Source organism: Nylanderia fulva, unplaced genomic scaffold (assembly GCF_048542155.1).
Source record: "Nylanderia fulva isolate GAGA-0341 unplaced genomic scaffold, ASM4854215v1 Scaffold11, whole genome shotgun sequence".
NCBI lineage: Eukaryota > Metazoa > Arthropoda > Insecta > Hymenoptera > Formicidae > Nylanderia > Nylanderia fulva.
In genome coordinates, this window is record NW_028189302.1 from 2323884 (window position 1) to 2347552 (window position 23669).

Here is a 23669-nt window from a genome sequence, read left to right on the forward strand (position 1 = left end):
TTATTCTAATGTCGAAATAAGATTTCCCGACATTTATAGCAAAGAGAATCTTAAACTCCTCGCTTATAATTCGTCGAAATTTCATTTGAAAATTAAGAGAAACGATGCAAAAAAAAACACGGCGTTCAAATTTCCTTAGTTAGCCTAGTTGTCATATTTGTATATTGTACCTATATAGTGCATTCAGTTTACAGGTCACTTGACACGCAACGATGTCATAGAACTCGAGTGTCACGCTTAACTCGTCCTTTCAAAGCCGCGGAGCAACTATTTAAAGAGCGATCTCTTTTAGTTCGACAAGAACAAATTGAGCGACTCTATTCGAAGGTTGTTGTTTGATTTCATCGCCAACTTCTCGTCCGTGTAAAACAGCTTGCGAGCTTACAAAGCCGCAAATTATAACTTTTACATTCTATAAAAAACGCGGTGCATATATATTTTCGAGATTACGGATTAAATTAGAAATTTTTAATTTAAATATAAATTTTATATATATATATATATATATATAATAAATTATTTATATATATGTAATAAATATAAATTTATATATATAATTATATATATAAAATAATGAATTTATATATTATATAAATATATTTATAACTATATATAAATAAATTTATATATATATATATATATATTCGCAGCTCGGAAATTAAAAATCTCTAATATATATCATAGTCATGAGAAATGTAGATTTAATTAAATATGGTGTAAACCATATTTTACGGCAATCTGTATATTTATTTGCTTCTTAAGCTTCTCGCTCCGTTCGCAGAAGATAAGAATTAAGATTCAAACGCTATAAAAACGATGTTATAAGAAATATGAGAGAAAAAAATAATAAACCGGCGATCCCAGTAATTGTTTCAGTTATGTAAGAGGAAAATGACTCTAATTGTTCCTACGAATTGGCAAATTAACTCGCCGGAAAAGTGTTATCGTTTCGCGAAATGCATCGGTGAGTCACGGTAAAACAATGTTGCGTCATCGCTAAAATTAGCATCGCTCTCTGGTAATTTATCAATATCATGCACGACAGAGACAAAGCAGCAATCGTAATTACGCATCGCTAATTATATCGCAAACAAAAAAAGAGAAAAAATTAGCGTAATTTCTCTCTCCGTTAGACCATGGAAGAGTCTCTAAAAGGCTACATTAAATTTATGATACTTATTAAGATCTCCGCGTATTATAAAGCGATCGTAAATTCATACTCGCTTCCCACGGAAATAAAATAACATTGTTTCAGCATTAAACGGAATAGTATATTGTGTATCAAGTGCGGAAAGTTGACAATTGGTCACGAGTACGGGGGATGGACGCACGAGTCGAAGGCAAGTGCGACCACCCCACACGAGTGAACAATTGTCAATCCGCACGTGATACACATACTATTTTGTATTACAAGTGCAGACAAAGTGGCTTTGTGCGCGAGGTGGCCGATCGCACGCCGCCATCTTGCGACGGCACGGTGCGAGAATAGCAGTGTTCAAAGTCATTGTCCACGGCTGAAGCCGTGGGCAAAGCATTGCCGCTAGATGACGGCGTGGGAAATCGGCCGCTTTCCGCACAGAAAACACGCACACAAAGTGCCACTTTGCCTGCACGTGTAATACAAATATATATTTATACACAATATTTATACACATATATATAATACCTGGGGATTTGTAAATCGAAATGCGTTTGAAGAAAACGAGTAATAATGTGAAGAATGAGGAAAGGGAGAAACTTGGCTTCATTCTCCAAAAGGTCATTAACGTGAACGAAGGGAGAGACTCGCGGAATTAAATAGAGATAGTTTCTTTCGTTCGGCCGGAACGGGAGCAGTTAACGTTTTACGCGCGACGACTCCTGGATCTCGCGCCACGGCTCATAAAGTTTCCCCCTTCATTCTTGAATTCCAGGAGTGGCGAAGGGAGACGCAGGTGTCGCCGGAAGCCGTTTTACGAGTCGGCAGGAAAACGTAAATCGGGATACGACCTTCGTTACGCATCCGAGAGAACGGGATGTCGAGAAGATTGTTTCGAGCCGCTCGGTTAAAACTCTCAGGCGTGACAGAGGTGGAAGAAATCGGATCGAAAGTCGGTTAATTCCCTCTACCTGCGCGTAAATCATGAAATATATACCCTTCATCGGTGATAATAAAATGAGGGCGAAATGAGGGAAGGTTTAAAGGCCAATCTCGCTCGCGACGTGACCGTAATTTTCATGAAATTCGCCAGACGTTCGAAATGACGAGATCCCCCTCAAGCAGAGGGAGAACCCTCTACCTTCTATTTCTCGTTTTACGACCGCTGGATTGATCCGAATGCAAGAACTCCTCAATGCACCGACCGAACCAATCGTCGGGAGCGTCTTCTGGGAATCCGCCTCGGATGCATTTAAATGTCCGCGCGCTCGCAAATAAACGCGGTTGCCCCATTGAATACCATTGATTGCCGACGTATATATGTATGTATATATGATATACAGGGTGTCCCAAACCAACCGTATTTTAGGTCGAGAAAGGTCATCCTTTTAATATTCCTCATTTTGGAAATCATGTATCTTTATAACTAACCCTTTTTTTTTAATTAAAATTTTATTAAAGTAAACTTTACCTGAAATTAATTAAAAAGTGTAGTTTTGTTAATAATTTATTTTTACAAGACTTAATTTACAAAAAAGCTGTCATTTCCAATCGTTTACAACTCGAAAATGATTGGTGCCTGGACATTTTTGCTGAGGAAAAATCTCAAGAAAGATCATCATTTTTTTAATGTTCTCAATTTTTTAAATCATGTATCTTTGTAACTAACCCTTAGATTAAAATTTTATCAAAGTAAACTTTACCTAAAATCAACTAAAAAGTGTAGTTTTGTTAATATAATATATTTTTACAAGGCTTAGTTTGCAAAAAAGCTTTCATTTTCAATCGTTTATAACTCGAAAATTATTGGTGCCTGGACAATTTCGCTGAGGAAAAATCGCCTCAGAAATCTCCCATTAAAGTGTGATACGGTAAGTCTGGAACACCCTGTATATCCACGCTCGAACACCCGGTGATCTTCACGATGATGTTACACAATACGATGGGCGTCTACGATTTGCCTTTAATTAAGCGAGTTATTTACGCGCGATCGCGAAGCCGAGAATCTCGCCGTGGGAATCGTCCGTCAAATTATCAAGGTGCATTTTATTCTTCGCTCATCAAGAAAACGACGTCGAAGTTACTTGATAACAGAATGAGAGAGAGAAGGATTTTTTATATTAATCTGTCAGATTATATTATTCCAATGGGAATCCACGCTCTTATTTGCATTCTCGCAAATCAATAAATATTGCCTATTTGTTAGATATTTTGAAATTATTTATTTATTATATATTTTTATATATCTTTATATAGCTTTTATTCTTCTCTATTTTTATAGTAATTTTAATCAAAATGATTAAAATGATTAAAGTAATTAAAATAATATACTGAAATAATATAATAATAAATGAATACTAGATAACATAAATAGTAATACTGATAAACATAATATACTGAAAATAATATAATGATAAATATAATAATATACTGATAAATATATTGATAAATAATATACTGAATAATACACGGAAAGAATTTTCTCTTAGAAACGTAACCTGAATGGTAATCGTGGGACAATATGATACTAGAAGAATTTTATAAGAGTTTCTTTGATTAATACAAAAAAATATTAATAATATAAATATAAAATAATATAAAAATATAATAATTTTTATCAAAACGATTAATATGATCAAAATAATATAATGATAAATGCACTGAATAATATACTGATAAACAGTATACTAAAAATAATATAATGACGAAATTTGTCAAAATATTCAAAATAATCGAAATGATTTCGATCACGCACGAATTCTTAAAAAAACATTTTCGTTTCGCGACGCTTTTCGAATCTCGATGTAAACGATCGCGAAAATAATCTCCACGCGGAAACGCGTTTCATCGAGTTTCTTTTTCCCCCTATTCAGTGCAGTATCGAAATGTTTCCTTTCATTCACGACTAGAGAGAGCTATGGTCATTTCCTGTCTCCCGAGCGTCGTTTCGAATTCAACTCGTCAAAATTATACCGATTTCAGCTCTTCAATACAAGGTATATTCAGAGGACTTTAATCCGCTCCCGTAAACTCAATGCCGAGACCATATGACAGCCCCAATCTCTCTTCCTCCTGTTTCCTCTGTGTCGAAATATACATACATACACATATACATAATATATATATATATATATATATATATATATAAAAGATCGCCATTCGCATTTCAAACACGAAGCGCGAGCAGTTTTTCCTCGTCAATATGTCCGCTTATATTATAAAACCGCGCTCGATATTTCCGCGAGCGAGTAGTTTCTTATTCTGTGAATAGCGTAATTAACTAGCATCGCGATAACGGTAAAGGACGACGATTTACAGTTGCGGCCGGTGGTTAGCTGTCGTCGCTGATCGAAATCCGGAAGTGACATTTCTCGAATGCGAAATGAAGGAGGGATGTCAGCGAGCGAGGACGATTGACAGGGACTGATCGATCGATCGATCGAGGGATATCAAGCGCGATTCCATTCGAAAGAGACAACGTCCCGTACGTAACAGGTCTTTGCCAAGGACAATTGCTTATTAACATAATTATTGGCATAATTGACGGCTGACCTCACCGGCAAGCGTCCGGCAAAAGAGAAATTAATCTCCTTTGCATAAAAACACGCTTCTTCTTCCTCTGTCCACCGAGCTGAGTAAGCTTTTTTTCCTTTCTGAACGCGAGTGATAAAACGTCATTCGCGCAAAACAAGTTCTATACTTAGAACATATAAATTAATGGCGTTAGAACGCGCGATTTTAAACGTCAAGGAAATAACTTGACGATCTTGCGCGATTATATGATGCCGGTTATTATTTAAAAGAATGATACGTTTGCTAGCGAAATCGATAAACGGATAATTATGCATAGATCAGATTCGTGTTAAAATAAAATATTAAAAGGAGCATCGAATGTGTCTCAATATCACGCGAAATAATTGTTGATAGTTTAATTTAGAATATTATAAAATAATAATTTTATTTTAGAAGTTTCTTCAACTTGACAGCTAGGTTTTCAAAAACACTGTCAAGCATAACTATTTTGCGAGACAGCAAGTTTAATTATGATGATATAAATAAAAATTAAGTGCAATGTTGTAAAGATTGTCAAAAGTAATTCTACAAAAATTGTGTTTTACTGTATGTATGCATAAGAATTGAATTTTATCTTCAAAAGTTATATTTAAACAGTTTTATTTAACCATATTGGTATTTCAATTAAAAATAAGTATACTTGAATTAAAATATTGTATTTTCACTGAAATATAATTATTCTGACATTATACAAAATGTCAGATATTCGCCCATAAATGTCTAAAGCCTCCTTAATAAGACTTTTATGAGTATCAAATATATTTTACATATTATTAAACCTTTATCTTTTACGATCTCTCCATTCTTTTATATTACATTAAGAAATCTTTGTAAATTTAGTCTTTTTAAAAAGAGTTTGGAATTTATATGACTAAATAGTTGATTTTAGGAATCAACATATTTATATATAAAATAAAAATGTAGTATCAATTTTATATATAGATTAAGAAACACCGACCTACTAATCAACTTAATTCAAAATTATGCAGCAAGTTTCTAAATTACATTATTATATATGCACGATAACGTATAAGATAAACTGAAAGTGCATAAATTCTTGATGCATAAATAAGTCAAAAATGCAGAATAAAAGTTTACGAAACTTTAAAAAATTGTTCTAATTTAATATTAATTTTTCAAGTCAGTTGTTTTCTCAAAAATAAAATCTCGTAAAGAAATAAAATTTTCCCATATTTTCGATTTATTTTCGCGCAAAGTATCAACTTCTTTCCAGTCGTATTACATTTTCCCTGCATATACATATAGTGTCGTTTATATATACAAACCGACTTCGGGAAGACGTTAATTTTCGCGGCCAGGTCGAGTCGGGGGAAAATAGAGAAACGCGTATATATATATATATATAGTTGAAAAAACACCGGGCAAAGGGAAAATAAACTAGTCTAGTTTAATTCGACCGCCGCCGATCTGACGCCACATGGAGCGGTTGCAGTTTGTGTATCGGGAAGGGAAGGAAAAACCAGTTCAGAGAAAAGGACAGAAAGGGACTCTCTCCCAGTCAGACGTATGAACGGAGATATGGATAGAGAGACATGTGTATGGCATTTTCTAGGAAAAAAAAAAAAAGAAAAAAGCCGACGGGAACGAGAGGATGAACGACGGCGGAAAAAAAACCGTGGGAGTGTAACGATTGGAGAAGCGATGTATTAAACAAAGGAATTAGAACGTTGCTTTCGCGTGTACGTGTGACAGAAATATACATATAGTGCTACTCTTTCTCCCGTGCAACCTCACATTTACGATAGAATAAACTTATCGCGAACGAGAGCGGTTTTATATGTTTTAACTCTTTCCGACTGATTCACAGAGTTACTCCGTGCAACATTAGTTTCCACAAACTACATCTATATTGCTTTTCAATTTTCACTTAGAAAGAGAATGATAATAATTAGCATAAAAAATCGCTGAATAAGAGACTACACTGGAAAAATGTATGTTAACTCGATTAAATCGTTCAATTAAATATTATTTTGTTAATTCAGGGTAAATAAAATTTACCCTGAAAATCATGGCAATCGTGGAACAATATTGGATTTTTAAGAGTTTCTTTGATTAATATTTACCACAATAAAAAATATTAATATGTACATTTTTACATATAGTAAAATTAATGAAACATATTTCATTTCTTATTGTCGTAGATATTAATAATTAAGCAGAGAAACTCATAAAATTCCTTCAATACCATATCATCCCACGATTATCATAATTTTCAGGGTAAATTCTAAGAGGAAACTCTGTGTTGAAAATTTAATTTTTTTGCAAATTTAAATTAAATTAGTAATCGATGCATTTCCAATAAAAAATTCATCTGCATTAGAATTAATAATGATCTTACGCAAAAAAGTGAAAAAGAAAGAGAGACATATGCAGGCGTACACATTATTCACTAATCAAATATTACTCACAAATTTACATTTCGAATTGAATCGTCTGCAACACTCCATTGTTACTTATGCAACAGCATAATGCATATTATATTATATACACACACACACAAATGTATATATAAAATTATGTTTGACAATTATGCACGTAACATATTATGTTACAATATGACATATGCAACAACCAAATAAACATACTATTACAGATATAGCCAGGGGGAGCAAATTAAATCAGCGATGTTACAATGGTCTGATCTCGAGCTAGCTCTCTCTCTCTCTCTCCTGCGACAATTAATTAACATTTAGCACTTTCCCGCAACGATAACGAGATGACGTGAATCGAGTGCTGTTGCGCAGATTCAATTAACTACGTTACGATAACCGGCGTATAAACATCGCGCTAATACGCTATCTTCTAACACGCGATTTTCCGCGAAAACGTCGCGTCGGAAGGACGCTCGTTCATAATTCGGGGTCCTAAATGAATCCTTAATTGCGCGCATCCAGCCGCATACTTATCCGGCTCTTTCTCTCAACCTCGGAATACCGAATACGTGTAATGTATGCTTCCACCGAAATATTCCCGCGGTCTGAAAGCGGAACTGTACAACCGGGTGTACGAGCTGCGTTAGAAATATTAGGCGCACGTGTGCGTTTAATTTACATATATGTAGATCCCATTCAAATGCGTGCATCGAATTTATACGTCCCCCACACACACACACACACACACACATTATGCAGCGGGACCGTCATATATTATGTATTACGATGCAATTCTCGTGAAAAAAAAGTCGCGCGATTTCTCCTCCACCCGTTAATCTCATCTGTCAGGAGGAATATATCGATATGGCGGAATATATCTTTACGCCGATTTCTTTTTACCAAAGAAATCGAAAAAAATGTGCAAAATATTTCCGTTATATTATAGGTCATTAAATAATGTATAGTTTTTTAAGTAGTTTAATTTTTTCTAATTAATAAATATGGATTCTGTCTCTTTTTTCTCTCTTGCTCTCTCTCTCTCTCGTTTTTAATTTTATCTAGATTGATAAATGAAATTTCCGGTTTACTTATTCAGATATACGTGCAAAGTGGGTTGGTGAAAGGATGTATTACGGACTAATTAGATACGTCGGTCTTAAAGTAAATAGAAAAACCACACGCGCGTTAACGGTGTGACATTAGTCGAGCTACAACTGATGATAAACTCGATAGATAAAAAATAACAAAACGTTCCAGCACACAAAGCTCGCTATTAATAAATATCAATCTTCGTGAAATAATTGTGGATAAATCGTCGACACGATGGTCTTCCGTCCACGATTTTACAAAAGATGGGGATTAACAGCGAAGAAAATTGCTGATTTGTAAATGATACTTTTATATTTAATCGCGTAGTATTTTATTCACGCTTTATTAACCTAAAAATATAACCGTGCCTGTAAAAGTTATTAGACCGACATTAATAAATTTTACGATACAATTTTGAAGAAATCTCATCGCGAATGAAAAAGTTACGCTCGTAAACAAATATTCTTATAGATAGAATAAAATGTTGATGTAAACTATATGGCTGTAAAGACGAAGTAAAATCCAGAGATACTTTAAATTCAACGATAAAAAGTTATTTGCCCCGAGATCAAACGGTTATTTGTCCATATCTTCGAAAGATCTCGCTGCTATTTACGCCAAATTGCGAAATTTTATACTCCTTTTCGTCTCCCGCAGCAAAATTCCGATCTTATGTTACGGAACGGCGTCAATAATCGCTCTATCTTGGATAACGGAATGGAAAGCGGTGTGCAAGCATATCCCATTTTACGGCAGCAAATACGAGAGAGAGGATCCGCGGAGATAATGGAACGATTGGAAGAGATGAAACGGCGCGAAAGACGGAATCACGATCCCTAGAGTGTCTTTCTCTCTCCTCGAGATCGTCGTTGAAATTCCAGAACCATCAGACTCTTTATCGAGGAATAAACTTTCTTGCCACATAGGCGAAAATCGTGCGAATCTGTATATCCGTCAAAATAAAAATCTCTCTTTCATGATAATCGATGACGTTTGACAAAAAAACCGCCCGAACAGGGACTCGAACCCTGGACCCTCAGATTAAAAGTCTGATGCTCTACCGACTGAGCTATCCGGGCCTTCGGAAGTTGGCCACCTCTAGACTCTCACACTGCACTTGTCAAAGCTGCTATATTGGTTCAGTGGAGATTTGCAGAGAGATAACACGCTCAGCCACGTGGAATAAAAGTCTGACAGCTGCTTAATGACATTCACCTTAATTATGCTTCAAAATATATTTTTATTATATTTTTTCAGAATTTTTTTATAATAATTGTATAGATTTTTTATAATAATTGTATGCAATAATCCTGTAATAATATTATAGACGTATAAAATTAGATGCATATATTTAATTATTATTTTTATTAATTACTTCATTTTCAATCGATATTTAATATATGAAAAATTATACACTGGAAAAAATTGGTTAATTGAAATATCTAAGTTAAATATTTATTTTGATAGATTTATATTTAATTTAAATACTTTGATATGTTCAATTGACGAAATATAATATTTAGTCGAGTTAACAAATTTTTCCCAGTGTATATAATAATAATATATATAATATATTATATATAATTTATTATATATATAATATGCTAATAAATTATATATAATAAATGTTCATAGTTTTAAGTTTACTAAACTGCTCTAATATGTTATTCCTAAAGGAATGTCAATAAGTACCAATTGATAGCCTCGTCCATTATGTGCTTCAGCGTGTTATCGTTGCAAATCCCTTGATTTATATTAATATCTTGGAATTAAAGTAATTAGTACCGTTCTGTATATAACTAACTGCGAATGGAAGATAACGTTACGTGTTCATGGAATATTTATGGGAAGATATTCAGGAATATCATAAATGCGAGTCGCATTATGAATTACAAGCAATTGCAGTAGAAGTTAATTGATCTTCCGGAATTTTCCGAGAAAGCCTGGCATATTTTTTAGCCCCATTTTTTACCCCAAATATACATAAACTCTTGCGTTGGTTATAAATTATGATAATTCTACAAAACATGTCAAGCGGATATTTTATTCGCATACATTATACGAGATATTATCAAATTATGAATCATTATTCCCGTCATAAAAAAAAATCGTATATCTTTTTATCTATTATATTCAGAAATAATGAAGAAAAATGAGATTTTATCTCACGAGTTCGCAAAATTGAATATTAATAATTGCGCTCTAAATATTCCAACGTCTTTCCAGTCTAAAAAAAATATGGTATATCTATTGAAACATCATGGTTCCTAATTTCTATTATCAAAAATCGCGCGACATTAGTTGTAAATTTGCTTTACAGATAAAGATAAGAAAGACACGTCTTCGATAAAAACGCATTTGCGAAATATCGCGTTTGACATTCTTGTGACTCACACACCTCTCTTCCCCGTAAACAAATGTCGTAACAAATCGGAGCATGCAGATTCGAATGTGCAATACGGATTGTTAATTTGCGCGTCATCGAATTTTATCACCGACGGTGATAAACGGCCGAACTCGCGCAATCGCGGCTGTTTTTCTAGCAAACACGCACAGTCGGTGATTCCGTATAGTAAAATGCAGTTGATTGATGATCCTCTCGTCATGTATATGTATATGTATATCGCAAACACACACACACACACAGAGAAGGAACTTTGTTACATCTTTCGGAGCGTGCGCCCGAAGATAAATAATTAATGCATATTAGTATTTTTAAATTCCTTTTCTCCGAACATCGTAACATCGCTATTGTTTATATATCCCGTTTACTGCAACGTGAAATCATCGAAGACGCAGTAACGGTCCACGACCTTGACACGAAAGGTTCACGGCTCATCAGAGAGGTCAAGTCCTCCCGGGAGATTATCGCCGGTTAATTAAATATGTACGGCTTCGAGAGAGACAGTCCTCTCCTTTCGCTGGATAGATACTGGGAAATATGCACGAAGACAACCTTTGCACTTATGTCAGTGTATACGTGTGTGCGCAATTTTGTCTAGATTCTTATCGGCTGCCCTCGTCTCATATATGGTTAATTCGAATTTCTAATGATTTATGACGGAAATATCGAGCTTTTTTTCAAAACGTAGACACCGATTTTTTTTTTTTTCATGTGGACACGAATTTTTTGAAGAAAATGTCACCGAGAGAAAGATGGATGTGTAAAAAGAATTTATAATACTTGTCGACGTGTTCGTTTATAATTTTTTGTTAAATATAATGAAAATATTTCTCCGTTAGCAATATTTTCAGATAATAACGAGAATAACTGCGATAAATTATCCGACGTAACGGATGTATATATTTCCGCGTCATTTCACATAAAAAAAGATATTTATTCTTATCGGCGGAACGCTGTGAATAAACCATAAGGGTTCCAGGGATTCAGGGTCGTTGTCCAGAATCAACGTCAGAATTTCCCAAAGTAACGATATATTTTACCTGGCATCGCGCCAGAGTGACTTCCCGATGTGTCAACTTCTCGATATTACGCGATGCGACAATAAGCGCCTTGTTCGAAGTAATTTCATGACTCTCCCGAACAGCTGCAGCGATAACCAAGGTTGGATTGATGGGAGATGATGGACACAATGACATTTCAGAGCCCCCTTTATCGTAGTCTCGATATCACAAGTGCATACATAAATATTGACCCTAAACTCTTTTCCTCAATATATTATATTAATATTTCTATTATATCGCGTTCTAAAATATATTTATTATGTAATTTATTTAATTAAAGAATGTAAATATAATTTATAAATATAATTTATAAATATAATTTATAAAAATAATTTATAAATATATAAATATAAATGTAATTTATATTTATTATATAATTTATATATACATAAATTATGTGAACAACATTTTATGAAGATGCGATAAAAATTGCTTAGGTTAATTAGAAAAATAATTTGAATAGGAGAGAAGATGCACAAAAATGCGGAAATTATAATATCGAAATTAAGCGATTGAATTAAGCGTGATCCAATTTTTCCGTTCACGTTACATTACGCAATATGACACGATAATGTCACTTTATCACCGGAACATGATAATGAATGATGAAATAACTGGCGATTATTCGGCAGCATCGGTCATAATTATCGGCGCATGCAATACTGCATCGAATTCGCGTTATTTTGACGATTACGTGTGATTCGTGGAATCGTATACGAGTGATAAGCCCGAGCAGAACCGAATAAAAACACTCGAGAAAACGATTAATGAGCGATGACAACAAAGTCCTCAGACTACGTCACGTGTAAAATCGCTGAATTTATTTCTTTTTCGCGACACCTCGACACATTTCTCGACCGTTCAATAAGTAAACGATATAGTTCGACTTACAATGCAATCTAAAAAATATTTTCATTATTAATTTTTAATTATTAATTTCATTAATTCTTCCATATATCTTTAAAAAATGCACATGTACTGCAATAAATTAAATAGATTTAATAAATAGATAAATTGAAAAAATTTCTTTCCTTTGATTAAGAGTAAAAGAAGAAGTATACAATAGTTCCAGATTATATACCGTCTGTATTTCATATACATATGTGAAATCTAGTCCGGAAAAGTTTTTATCCTTAGGTGAAAGGATTCGGGGATTAACTCAGAGAACTTCTATTCAGAAGTCTATCGTACGACATTTTTCGCGCAGAAAGAATGAGACAGGGATGAGGAAGAAGAGCAATCTCCGATGCACCGACACTCTTTCTAAGAAACTCAGCGAGATAGAACGAGCCTTTCTTGGAAAGACGCCAACCGCGTCGAATCGCAAATATAGGCAGTTAAATACTACTCTAACTCTCGGTTACGCAATTCTGGACTGATTCAGCTTTAATTGTCATTTGGATTTTTTTTATAAAATATTCTATACGACGATAAATTTTTGCAATAATGATAAAAAGATGACGGTAATCAATAAAAATATGTACATACATGTGAATTTAAATTTTGTCAATAATCTGTATAAGAGAACAATTTTAAAATTAAGTTTTATGAAAATATCTAGAAAATATAATAATATAATATATATATATTAGAATATTAAAAAAGTTTTTTGCAATTATCAATTATTTCGAAAATCTGTTTTTGAGAAACTTTTTTCTTACGTAATCAATAAAATAACATTTTTTTTATATACACTCGACAATTTCAGAAAATTGTGTTTGACAAAAGAACTGTCAACAAGTAGCCCGATGAATTCAGTCGGTAGAGAATGGAACTTGAAATCTCAAGGTATCATACCTATATATAGACCCTAAATTGCATGGCAAATTCGAACCCCACATTGAGCAAACATACCATTTTTTTCCTCACACGCGACTGAAGAGATTAATGATAGCCACCTGTTCAAGGCCGCCCTAGGAATGAATCGTTTCAGTTATCGAGGAGTGTAATCAATTGTGTGCGATCACCGGCGAGCGTTCGCAAAAATAATTGCATTTTTATGTATGCGCGACAAATATTGATTTTTTGCTTATCACAGAGTGTATTTTTCCAAAGTACGCAAACACGTGAAATCTTTATGCCATAATCTTATCGTGACAGACTTCGCGGATGAGGAGCTCGTTGAACGATATTGCAACGGTATATTTCCTCGCGATAACGGCACATTCGTTGATCCTACTGTCAATCCCATCGACATCGTGCGTTATTACAATCTCTTTATTTTATGGATTCATTTCATTTCATTTCTAGATAAATCTTTTTCTCCATTATATTTTACATTATTATATTCAATATTATAATTATTTCATAATTATATTAATTTTGATATTAAAAATATATTTTAAAATATTATAATATAAAAATATATTACATTAATTATTACGGATTCCTTACATTTCATTTCTAGATAAATCTTTTTCTCCATATTATTTTACATTATTATATTCAATATTATAATTATTTCATAATTATATTAATTTTGATATTAAATATATATTATAAAATATTATAATATAAAAATATATTACATTAATTATTACGGATTCATTACATTTCATTTCTAGATAAATCTTTTTCTCCATATTATTTTACATTATTATATTCAATATTATAATTATTTCATAATTATATTAATTTTGATATTAAAAAAATATATTATAAAATATTATAATATAATATGATATAAATACAAAATATTATAATCTAATGTAAAAATATATTACATTAATTATTATGTTAAATTAATGTTTCATGTGAAAGAATGCTAAAATTTGGATGTCGGTCGATTTTCTCGACGTGACAACCAATTATTTTACATGAAATGCTTCGTGTTATTATTGCAAAAACTATTTTACATTATTATATTCAATATTATAATTATTTCATAATTATATTAATTTTGATATTAAAAAAATATATTATAAAATATTATAATACATATAATATGATATAAATATTATAATATAATATAAAAATATATTACATTAATTATTATGTTAAATTAATGTTTCATGTGAAAGAATGCTAAAATTTGGATGTCGGTCGATTTTCTCGACGTGACAACCAATTATTTTACATGAAATGCTTCGTGTTATTATTGCAAGAACTTCGATGATATCTAAATGCAAAATACCGTCACATATATATATATATATATATATATATATATATATCACCTTGCGCGGAAAAAAATGCGTGGGACAGGTGCGAGAATTTCGGATGGGGAAGCAAAGAGGAGTCGCGAATGATAGAAGGATCCTATCATTCGGCGATGCCGAAAAGAACACCGGGAGTGCCAGGTGTTTCGAGAGGTTTATTTTCGATTGCAGTTTCATCGAGTGCCGGTGCACCCGGGGGCGAGTCGTCCGGTATTTTTAGCGATCGTTGCACGGCATGCGACCACACCACCGCGACGTTTCGACACGGCCCGAAATAAGATGTTTATCGAACCGCTCGAACGGAATCATTTTCCTAAAGTTTAGGAAGGAAGCTGCTGCTCACTCCCGAGAAGATTGCGCGAGAAAAGCGAGCAATCGTTCGCTTCCGCGAGAAGCGAAACGCGCCGTAAATAGATTTTAGCGCGCGCTCGCTAATAAATAAATACGATCATTTTTCCTTCGTTTCTCCACATCGTGTAAAACGATACTTGGAGATTGTTGGAATTATTTTTGATTATTTTAGTAATGCAAAAATATTCCTTATACTATTATTTATCACATTACACAGAGAGAATTTTCTCTTAAAATTTAGCCTCAAAATCATAGAACAATATTGGAAGAATTTTATAAAAGTTTCTCTGATTAATTTATCACAATAAAAAATATTAATATCTATCACAATAAGATATAAAATATGTTCGATTAATTTACTATGATTTTCAGGTTAAATTCTAAGAGAAAATTCTCTATGTGTATTTAATTTAATTATTTTATTTTGTAATATAATATTATCCAAGATAAAATATATATTGTGCAAATTAAAATATTAATATTTTTCATTAATAATTTTTTAAGAATAATTGTATTATTTTAGTAACACAAAATTATATAAAATAAAATCAAATATGTTCCTTGTACAGTTATTTATCGTCTTATTTAATTATTTTATTTTACGATATAATAATACTAGTTCGTCGCATGAGATAAATAGGTATATATATATATATAAAGGAGTTATATAAAAAAAAAAAAAAAAAAAAAAATACAGATTGTGTCAAATGTATCGAGACAAAATAATTCTTCCCCTCTCTTTCTTTCTCTGTTTTTAATCCGTTTAAAAATACGCTACGGGTTGCGAACGGTTAAAATTCGCGTGATTATTTTCGCAGACCACTTCTCGAGCGCTCGCGATTATTTCGGGAAGCAACTACATTCCACGCGCGCGTTTTCTAAAACTATCTCTACCTACTTGTGTTAGAAACGCGACGGATCGTTGACCCCGTGCACCGAACTTAAAATCGCGCGCGATTTCTTATCGACGAACAAGAAGATGCGCGAGAGACATCTCGGCGTCTGATTCTTCAATCGCTGGAAAGAGTGACACATTATGTTGTTCTCGACCTTTCCTTATAGCACATATTTCACGTCTATGATGACATATAAAGCTGCGGCTAGAGTCTCGATTAGGCTTATCTCGCTCCGGAGATTAGATACTTTCCGTGCGCAACAAGCCGCTCTTCGCGCGTTTATTGAAATGAGGTGATGGGGAATCGTGATTCTGGTAAACATCGAGCAGGCGTGCCGCGCCTTTATTTATTCACCGATCGATCGATCGATCGATCGATCGATCGAACGCGGCCCTGACAAGCGAAACAATGTGTCGAGAAAACTCAGAAGAATAGCGCATTCGCGTCTAGGAGTGCGGGCAAAAATAATTTGTGTGTATTAAGATTCCAATTTCTCATCCTATCATACCTATTTTTTTTCCATGAAAAAAGTTTTATCAAAAAATTATATTAATTAAAAATTATAAAAATTTTAAAAAAATTATAATGTATACTTAAGTAGAAATTTATAATATAAAAATATATGCAAATTTATATATCTATATAAAATTGTATTCTTTTTTGTGAAAATAAATATTATTCGTGTCTAGAAGGGCGGGCAATATGTGCAAAAATAATTTTGCATCCTATCACATACCTATTTTTTCCATAAAAAAAGTTTTATTAAAAAATTATATTAATTAAAAATTATAAAAATTTTTAAAAATTATAATGTATACTTGCGTATAAATTATTTATAATATAAAAATATATGCAAATTTATATATCTATATAAAATTGTACTCTTTTTTGTGAAAATAAATATTATTCGTGTCTAGAAAAGCGGGCAATATGTGCAAAAATAATTTGTGTATTAAGATTCCAATTTCTCATCCTATCATACCTATTTTTTTCCATGAAAAAAAGTTTTATCAAAAAATTATATTAATTAAAATTTATAAAAATGAAAAAAAATAATAATGTATATTTATGTATCAATTATTATTTATAATATAAAAATATATACAAATTTATATAGCTATATAAAATTGTACTCTTCTTTCCGATTGTGAAAATAAATGAGTTTCGCGTTAAAATTAATCCTCTGTAATTTGATAAGCCATCCAAAAGTCTAAATCTCATTCCGTCGGACTTACGTCTTTATTTCGAGATACGCGGAATTAGGTCAATGGTCCTGAAACTCGGCTCACATTGCAAAGCATTCCGGAACTACGAGAAGCACGCTGCGTAACTTCAAGCTGCTTATTGACTTGTTCTTTTGCTTCGTCGTTCGAGTTCAAGAGTACACGAGTGGCAACAGATGGCGAGGACTCGAGAAAAGTTCATCTTAAGAAACTTAGAGAGTCGAGAATAATCCATGCGTTGAGATTCTCCCTCCGAGAAGGCGGAGAGAAGTAGTATAGTTTATTGTTTATCTTTGCGCATTAAAATACAGCTCGTGAAGGAGCCATTCTGCGGAACTTAATCGCAGAAAAAAAGAAACGACGCAACGTCTTCAAAAAAAAATATGACAATAAAAATAAATAAACGCAAATGGATTATTGCGTAAGTTTGAAAATTATGGACTCGCGTCTCTCCGTTTTAAAAGCGAAGATAAAAAGGTTACAACATGTTCGTTTTAAATTTTTGACACTCGTATTTTTTTTTTTTTTTTTTCGAATCGTTCAACGATCTAACGGCGTAATATTCGAAGACGAGGATCTTCCTCGACACGAGAAGAGAAGCTCAGAACTTTGCCGATCACGTGTGTCGTGCATGACGAAAGTGCGAAGAAAAACGACGCGTGTAACGAATTTATTACGATCGTTCGCGAACGGAGAACCAACGAACTGCCAAGTCGCCGCATAGTTCACTTCACTTTTACATGGCGATTATACGAACCTGTTGTCTCGTAACTTCAACTCTTTTTCAACTCCTCTAACTCATAAATGTGACTATTATTAGCCTCGAAATATATAAATAAGTATATAAGTATAGTTCCTGTTGGTTGAACACTTCGGGTATAAAAGGGGACACACACCTCATATACATATTCTCATATTTCTTTATGTTTGAAGTTCTCTCGAAATCCTCTGATTTCGTAATACGAAATATATCTACTTCAAAAAAAATTGCTTATGATTTCTCTCCATATATAATCACTCTTGTATTTTTATTTTAAATTCCATATAAATTAATAAAGAAAATTTGCGTGAAGTTTTTTTTATTTATTGTATGCGCTTCCAAAGTTGACAAATCAGCTGATCATCGACCGCTTGTAATTTTCATAATTCTCAAAGACACAATTTTTAAAAAAATTCCTCGAGTCTCAATAAAGTTTCCACAAGAATTCCCGGATTTTTCAAGGTACAAAAAATTCCAAATATTTCCGATTTTTTTTCCGAGAGTAGACACCCCGTAATAGTAACCCATCGATACCCCAATATCAAAACTATTTTTATATCCGCGATACGTGAGCGCGCTTTTAATATCCCAGTCACTCCGAGGCGTTTCGTCATTCTCTAATATTTTGTCATTTAATTATAATCTCTCGCGAACCTTCTCAGACGAAGCGATTCGCGAAGCGAAATTGAAGCCGCATAGCACGAGGTCGTCACATGATAACATGAATCGAATAGTGTCTTACGCACACGTACGTGCGATACGCACTGCACAGCAACGCATAATATGTGATGTGGGTGACGAATAGCGGATATTTCGGATGGTATATACCTGGCTTCCCATATCTTGTCTGACATGAGTGCCCTGCATACTCGAAACATCTCTATCGAGATCAAACCGCGGCAAGATACAATAGCAAGAAAGAAGAAGCGGACTTAAAAAGAGCGAAGAAAGCTTTTGTTCCCCAAAACTTATTATTATGGTAATCGTATACAGAAAGAATATTTTTTAGAATTTACCCTGAAAAGCAGAAGAATTTGAAGAGTTTCTCTGATTAATATTTACCACGTTAAAAAATATTAATATCTTGCACAATAAAATATAAAATATGTTCGATTAATTTTACTCTGTGTACATATTAATATTTTTTATTGTAGTAAATATTAATCAGAGAAACTCTTAAAATTATTATTATAATAATCGTACATAGAGAAAAATTTTTTTTAGAATTTACCCTGAAAAGCAGAATAATTTTATGAAAGTTTCTCTGATTAATATTTATCACAGTAAAAAATATTAATATAAATTCTATATATTATTACTATTAAATATAATTATTATATAATATTTTATAAAAGTTTCTCTGATTTGAATATTTACCGCAGTAAAAAATATTAATATCTTGCACAATAAAGTATAAAATATGTTCGATTAATTTTACTATGTATATATTAATATTTTTTATTATAGTAAATATTAATCAGAGAAACTTTCTCTTACAAAATTCTTCCAATATCATATTGTTCCACGATTATCATAATTTTCAGAGTAAAATCCTATATATTATTACTATTAAATATAATTATTATATAATATTATTATTATATAAATAATAATTATTAGTACACAAAAAAAATGGTGAAAAGAGTATAAAATTTCGTGGCAAAGTTTGTCGCGAAAAATCGATCTCTGCCCTAAGAAACAGCAGTATTCATAGTAGATGGAGATGGGGTGTGTATATATGATATGTATGTGTGCTGTGCTTATTTCTCCTGTTTGCATTGGCAAGAACGTCCAGCATCAAGTGGTTGCTCTACATTGTTGGAGCGTATGTTAAACAGCGCGGCGGATTTATAGATAGCAGAAATAATAAATGTCTGCGCATTCAAGGCTACGCGATACCTGTAAAACCGTCGTATGTTTCACGCGTCCAATCATTACGTAATCCCTCGAGGAGGCAAAGCGTAAGAACATACACGCGTACACGCACATATATGGTTATCTATTCTCGTCTCGATTGAGGAGTATAAAATATCGGGTTAACAAACGCGACTTTCTATTTTTAAACTTCACTCCGAAGCATTTTCTCGCACTTTCTTGCGAACAACTGCATATCTCTCGTCGGAGCAAAACCCCTCTATTATTAGATTCTCAGCAATATTTTGTATCTTTAAGAGGCCATTAACCGTGTATAATTATACCAACTATATATGCACTCTGGGATATATATATATATATATATATATAATATCTATGAATATACAAATAGCGCCTGTTAATTTCCTACCTCCGTCTCTCGCGGCCGGTTCACCTCGAGAGTGATTGCAAAAAAAAAAAAACACGTGGAAAGCCAGTTCTTAATTAATGACACGCCTAATATGCAAGGAACGTATATCGCGCGATCATTATTGTCGAACCTAGGGGCCGATTTTCTTCTCTCGCGAGTGAAAGCAGAGCACGCTATAGTTGATATCTCGCGATATTTTGCAAAGGTATACTATGTATACGTGGCTCGCTCGCGTGTCCGCTTTCTTGCCAGATCATATTAATTGCAGACTCGCGCCCGCTAATCACCGAGGAGTTTCCTCTTTCGTTCTCTCCACCTCGACGATCCCAAGAATTGCATTCGTCTAATTGCGATGACCATTGCTCCGAGAGCGGAAAGACGCGTTCTTTCTCCTTCTTTCTCTGCCACCGTTTTTCTACGCCATTCCCCGATTCTCTATTGTGAGCCCCGGCGAAATTGCAAGTCGGTGAAAGCCAGGGTTACGGAGATAATCGTCGGAAATTAACGCGATACTTATCGCTCTCCATAATTGCCAATTAGTGCTAACGATTAAGATCTTTGCGCGTATCATAGATTCGTTAATAAGTTCAATATTGACACTAGAACCATCACTTTTAGGCCTCGATATCAGACATCAATCATCGAAAAATTAAAGCGACGTATATATATATATATATATTTTTTTTTAATTAAAAATATTTTTAATTTTTTATTATTTATTTTTGACTTACTATATAATTTATTAATGCTATTTTTTTAAATATTATTTTGATTAAAAAAATATTTCTCATTTCTAGACGTTTAATAATTTTTTCAATTATAGGAATTCGTAAAAATATATGAAATAATTATTCGGAAAATAGCCTATTTGTCTTGTTAGGTACAAGTGGTCCAGTTGTATTCTCGTAAATATTGTGGTAGCGAGAGAAAGTGCGATGGAAAACGCAAAAACGTGTATGTGGAGTAATTATAATTTACAGGCCCGACGCGCGAATCTGACCGATCCTAGAAAAGCGTTTCGCAATCCGCCCTGTATAAACAAGCCAAAGATATCGCGCGACGGTTAGCTCGCACACAAAAGTAAAGATAGAACCTCTCCTCTCTTAGTAGCGCGAGTTCGCGCAACAAGTACTGCTTGTAACGTTGGACGGCCCGACTTTATTTTTGGATCACCGAGTACATCCCGGTTAATGACGGCCCGGTGGTGAATTTAGATTGGATCTTTCCCGTCAATCAAGGAACCGAGGCTGATTAAGCGAGATATCGAAATCAGTTTCCGCTCTCTTGTTTAGTTGACGCGTTAGATTAGATACTTGTTTGTATGCTAATAATTTTCTTATCATACGCGCATTATTGATCATTAACATTTATTTTTAGACAGTTTCCAAATGCTTTTCTTTTTTACAAAAATATATTTAAAAATTTAATAAAAATTTATATACAAAATTTAATATAAATATATAATAAATATATAAAAGTATATGAAAAAATATATGTATAAAAATGTATACATAAAATTAATATCTACGTTTCTTATTAGACAAATAATTAGCACGTAATTAACAACATTAAAGACATTTTAAAACTGCCTAAAAATAAATGGTAATGCGATCAATAATGTATGTATGATAAGAAAATTGTAATATGACGTTAATTATGTATGCGCGACGTATATCGCTAATTATATATAAAATATTTTTCTCAATAAATACAATATTGTAGAAAAAAATATCCTCTATATAGAAATATCCATAAAACAATATTAATGTATTGCGATTGGTTTTGCGCGATGATCCTTCCTTGTGTGCTTCCGGTTTCTTTAATGTATCTAATTTTTTGCAATTTATCTTTAACGAAATAATATAATAAAATTGTGCGATACGCATTGTTATCGCACAATAATCTCGATCTACTTCTCTCTCTCTCTCTCTCTCTCTCTTTATCCTCACGCGATCCTCCGAGCGGTGCTCAGTATATCACGAATGATAATTGCGGGAACAAACGGGCGTAGTCGCGTTAAATTATTGTCTCCTTAATCAAGCCGGCAAACTTCGAGCGCGAATGTATTTGACTGCTTTACTCAGCCGCGCTAATCACGCTAATTACAAACTCTGGATCTCTTCGCTTTGCTCATCCTCATTAAGTTGCCGACACTAAAGCCGCGAGATAAGGAAAATTGGCGAACCATACGGATAAACAGACGGGCTTACCGAATCGCAACTTGCATCGAAGAGTATCTAATTAGAGAGGGCTGCACAATCGAAGGATATATATATATATATATATATATATATATATATATGTACATATATTGAGAACTTTCCTTGAGAAAATATGTTTCAGAATCAGGATGCCCAACAGACTCAATGAAAAAAATTCCCTGACTTTTTCAGATTTTTCAAGACCAGAAATTCATTTTTTCCCTGACTTTTATATTATATTTTCCAAATATATAATTTGCATATATCTATATGATAAATCAATTAAATGTTAAATCATGAAATCCTTAAGATATTTTTGGCAACAATGAAAAGGTTCGGAAGTTAAGAAAACAAAAATTTAAATTAATTATACAATTTGCATTATGTACGATAATCGAAGCAAACATATCACTATAAAATATTTAAATGATCGTTTTTTATTTATATTATATCAAATTTTATTTTTAATATATTTTAACAAATTATAATACATATATTTTAATATATATTTAATGATATCTAAATATATATTTAATAATATCACGACAAAACTTTTAAATAAAACATTTTTAATAGAATTAATGCATTAATTTTTAATAAAAAAATGAATTAAAATGAAGTTCTTGAACAATATTATAATTCTTGAGCAATGTTATAATATATTTTGAAATATATAATATATATTGAAATAAAATAACACGACGATAAAAATATAAATTAACAAACACGCTGCAGATAAATCGATTTTTAACACAGAAAACATTGGGAGTCAAGAAAAAGTTTATTTAATAAAAAATTTTTAATTATTGAGATAAATGTAGAATAATGTAAAAAAATTCAGATATAAATAGTAAAATTTTCTGACCTATCCCTCACAATTCCAGATTGATAAAATTCCTTGACCGCTAGACACCCTGAGATTCCGATTTTGCGAACGCGTTATAAATAGGTTGCCACACGAATTACGAAATAATTGTTCTATTCGCCTGATCGCCGTTGTGAATAGCAATTTTTCGCCATCGGAGCCTTTTGTTTCGATGAACAATGGGACACAGTCAACGCGCGATGACTGAGTTAAATGCATTTACATGATTATGCAGACAAAAAGTTACACTCGTCTGCCTGTCTTAACTGCATA

General features: G+C 32.8%; 1 protein-coding gene and 1 non-coding gene across 2 annotated transcripts in view; both read right to left on the reverse strand.

Moving 5' to 3' along the window:
* Sesn (Sestrin) overlaps positions 1–23669 on the reverse strand; it is a 231895-nt gene that overhangs the window by 94278 nt on the left and 113948 nt on the right. The gene's annotated exons all lie outside the window — the stretch shown is intronic.
* On the reverse strand, positions 9200–9272 carry TRNAK-UUU (transfer RNA lysine (anticodon UUU)). The gene has a single exon. It is a non-coding gene; the product is annotated as a tRNA-Lys (tRNA).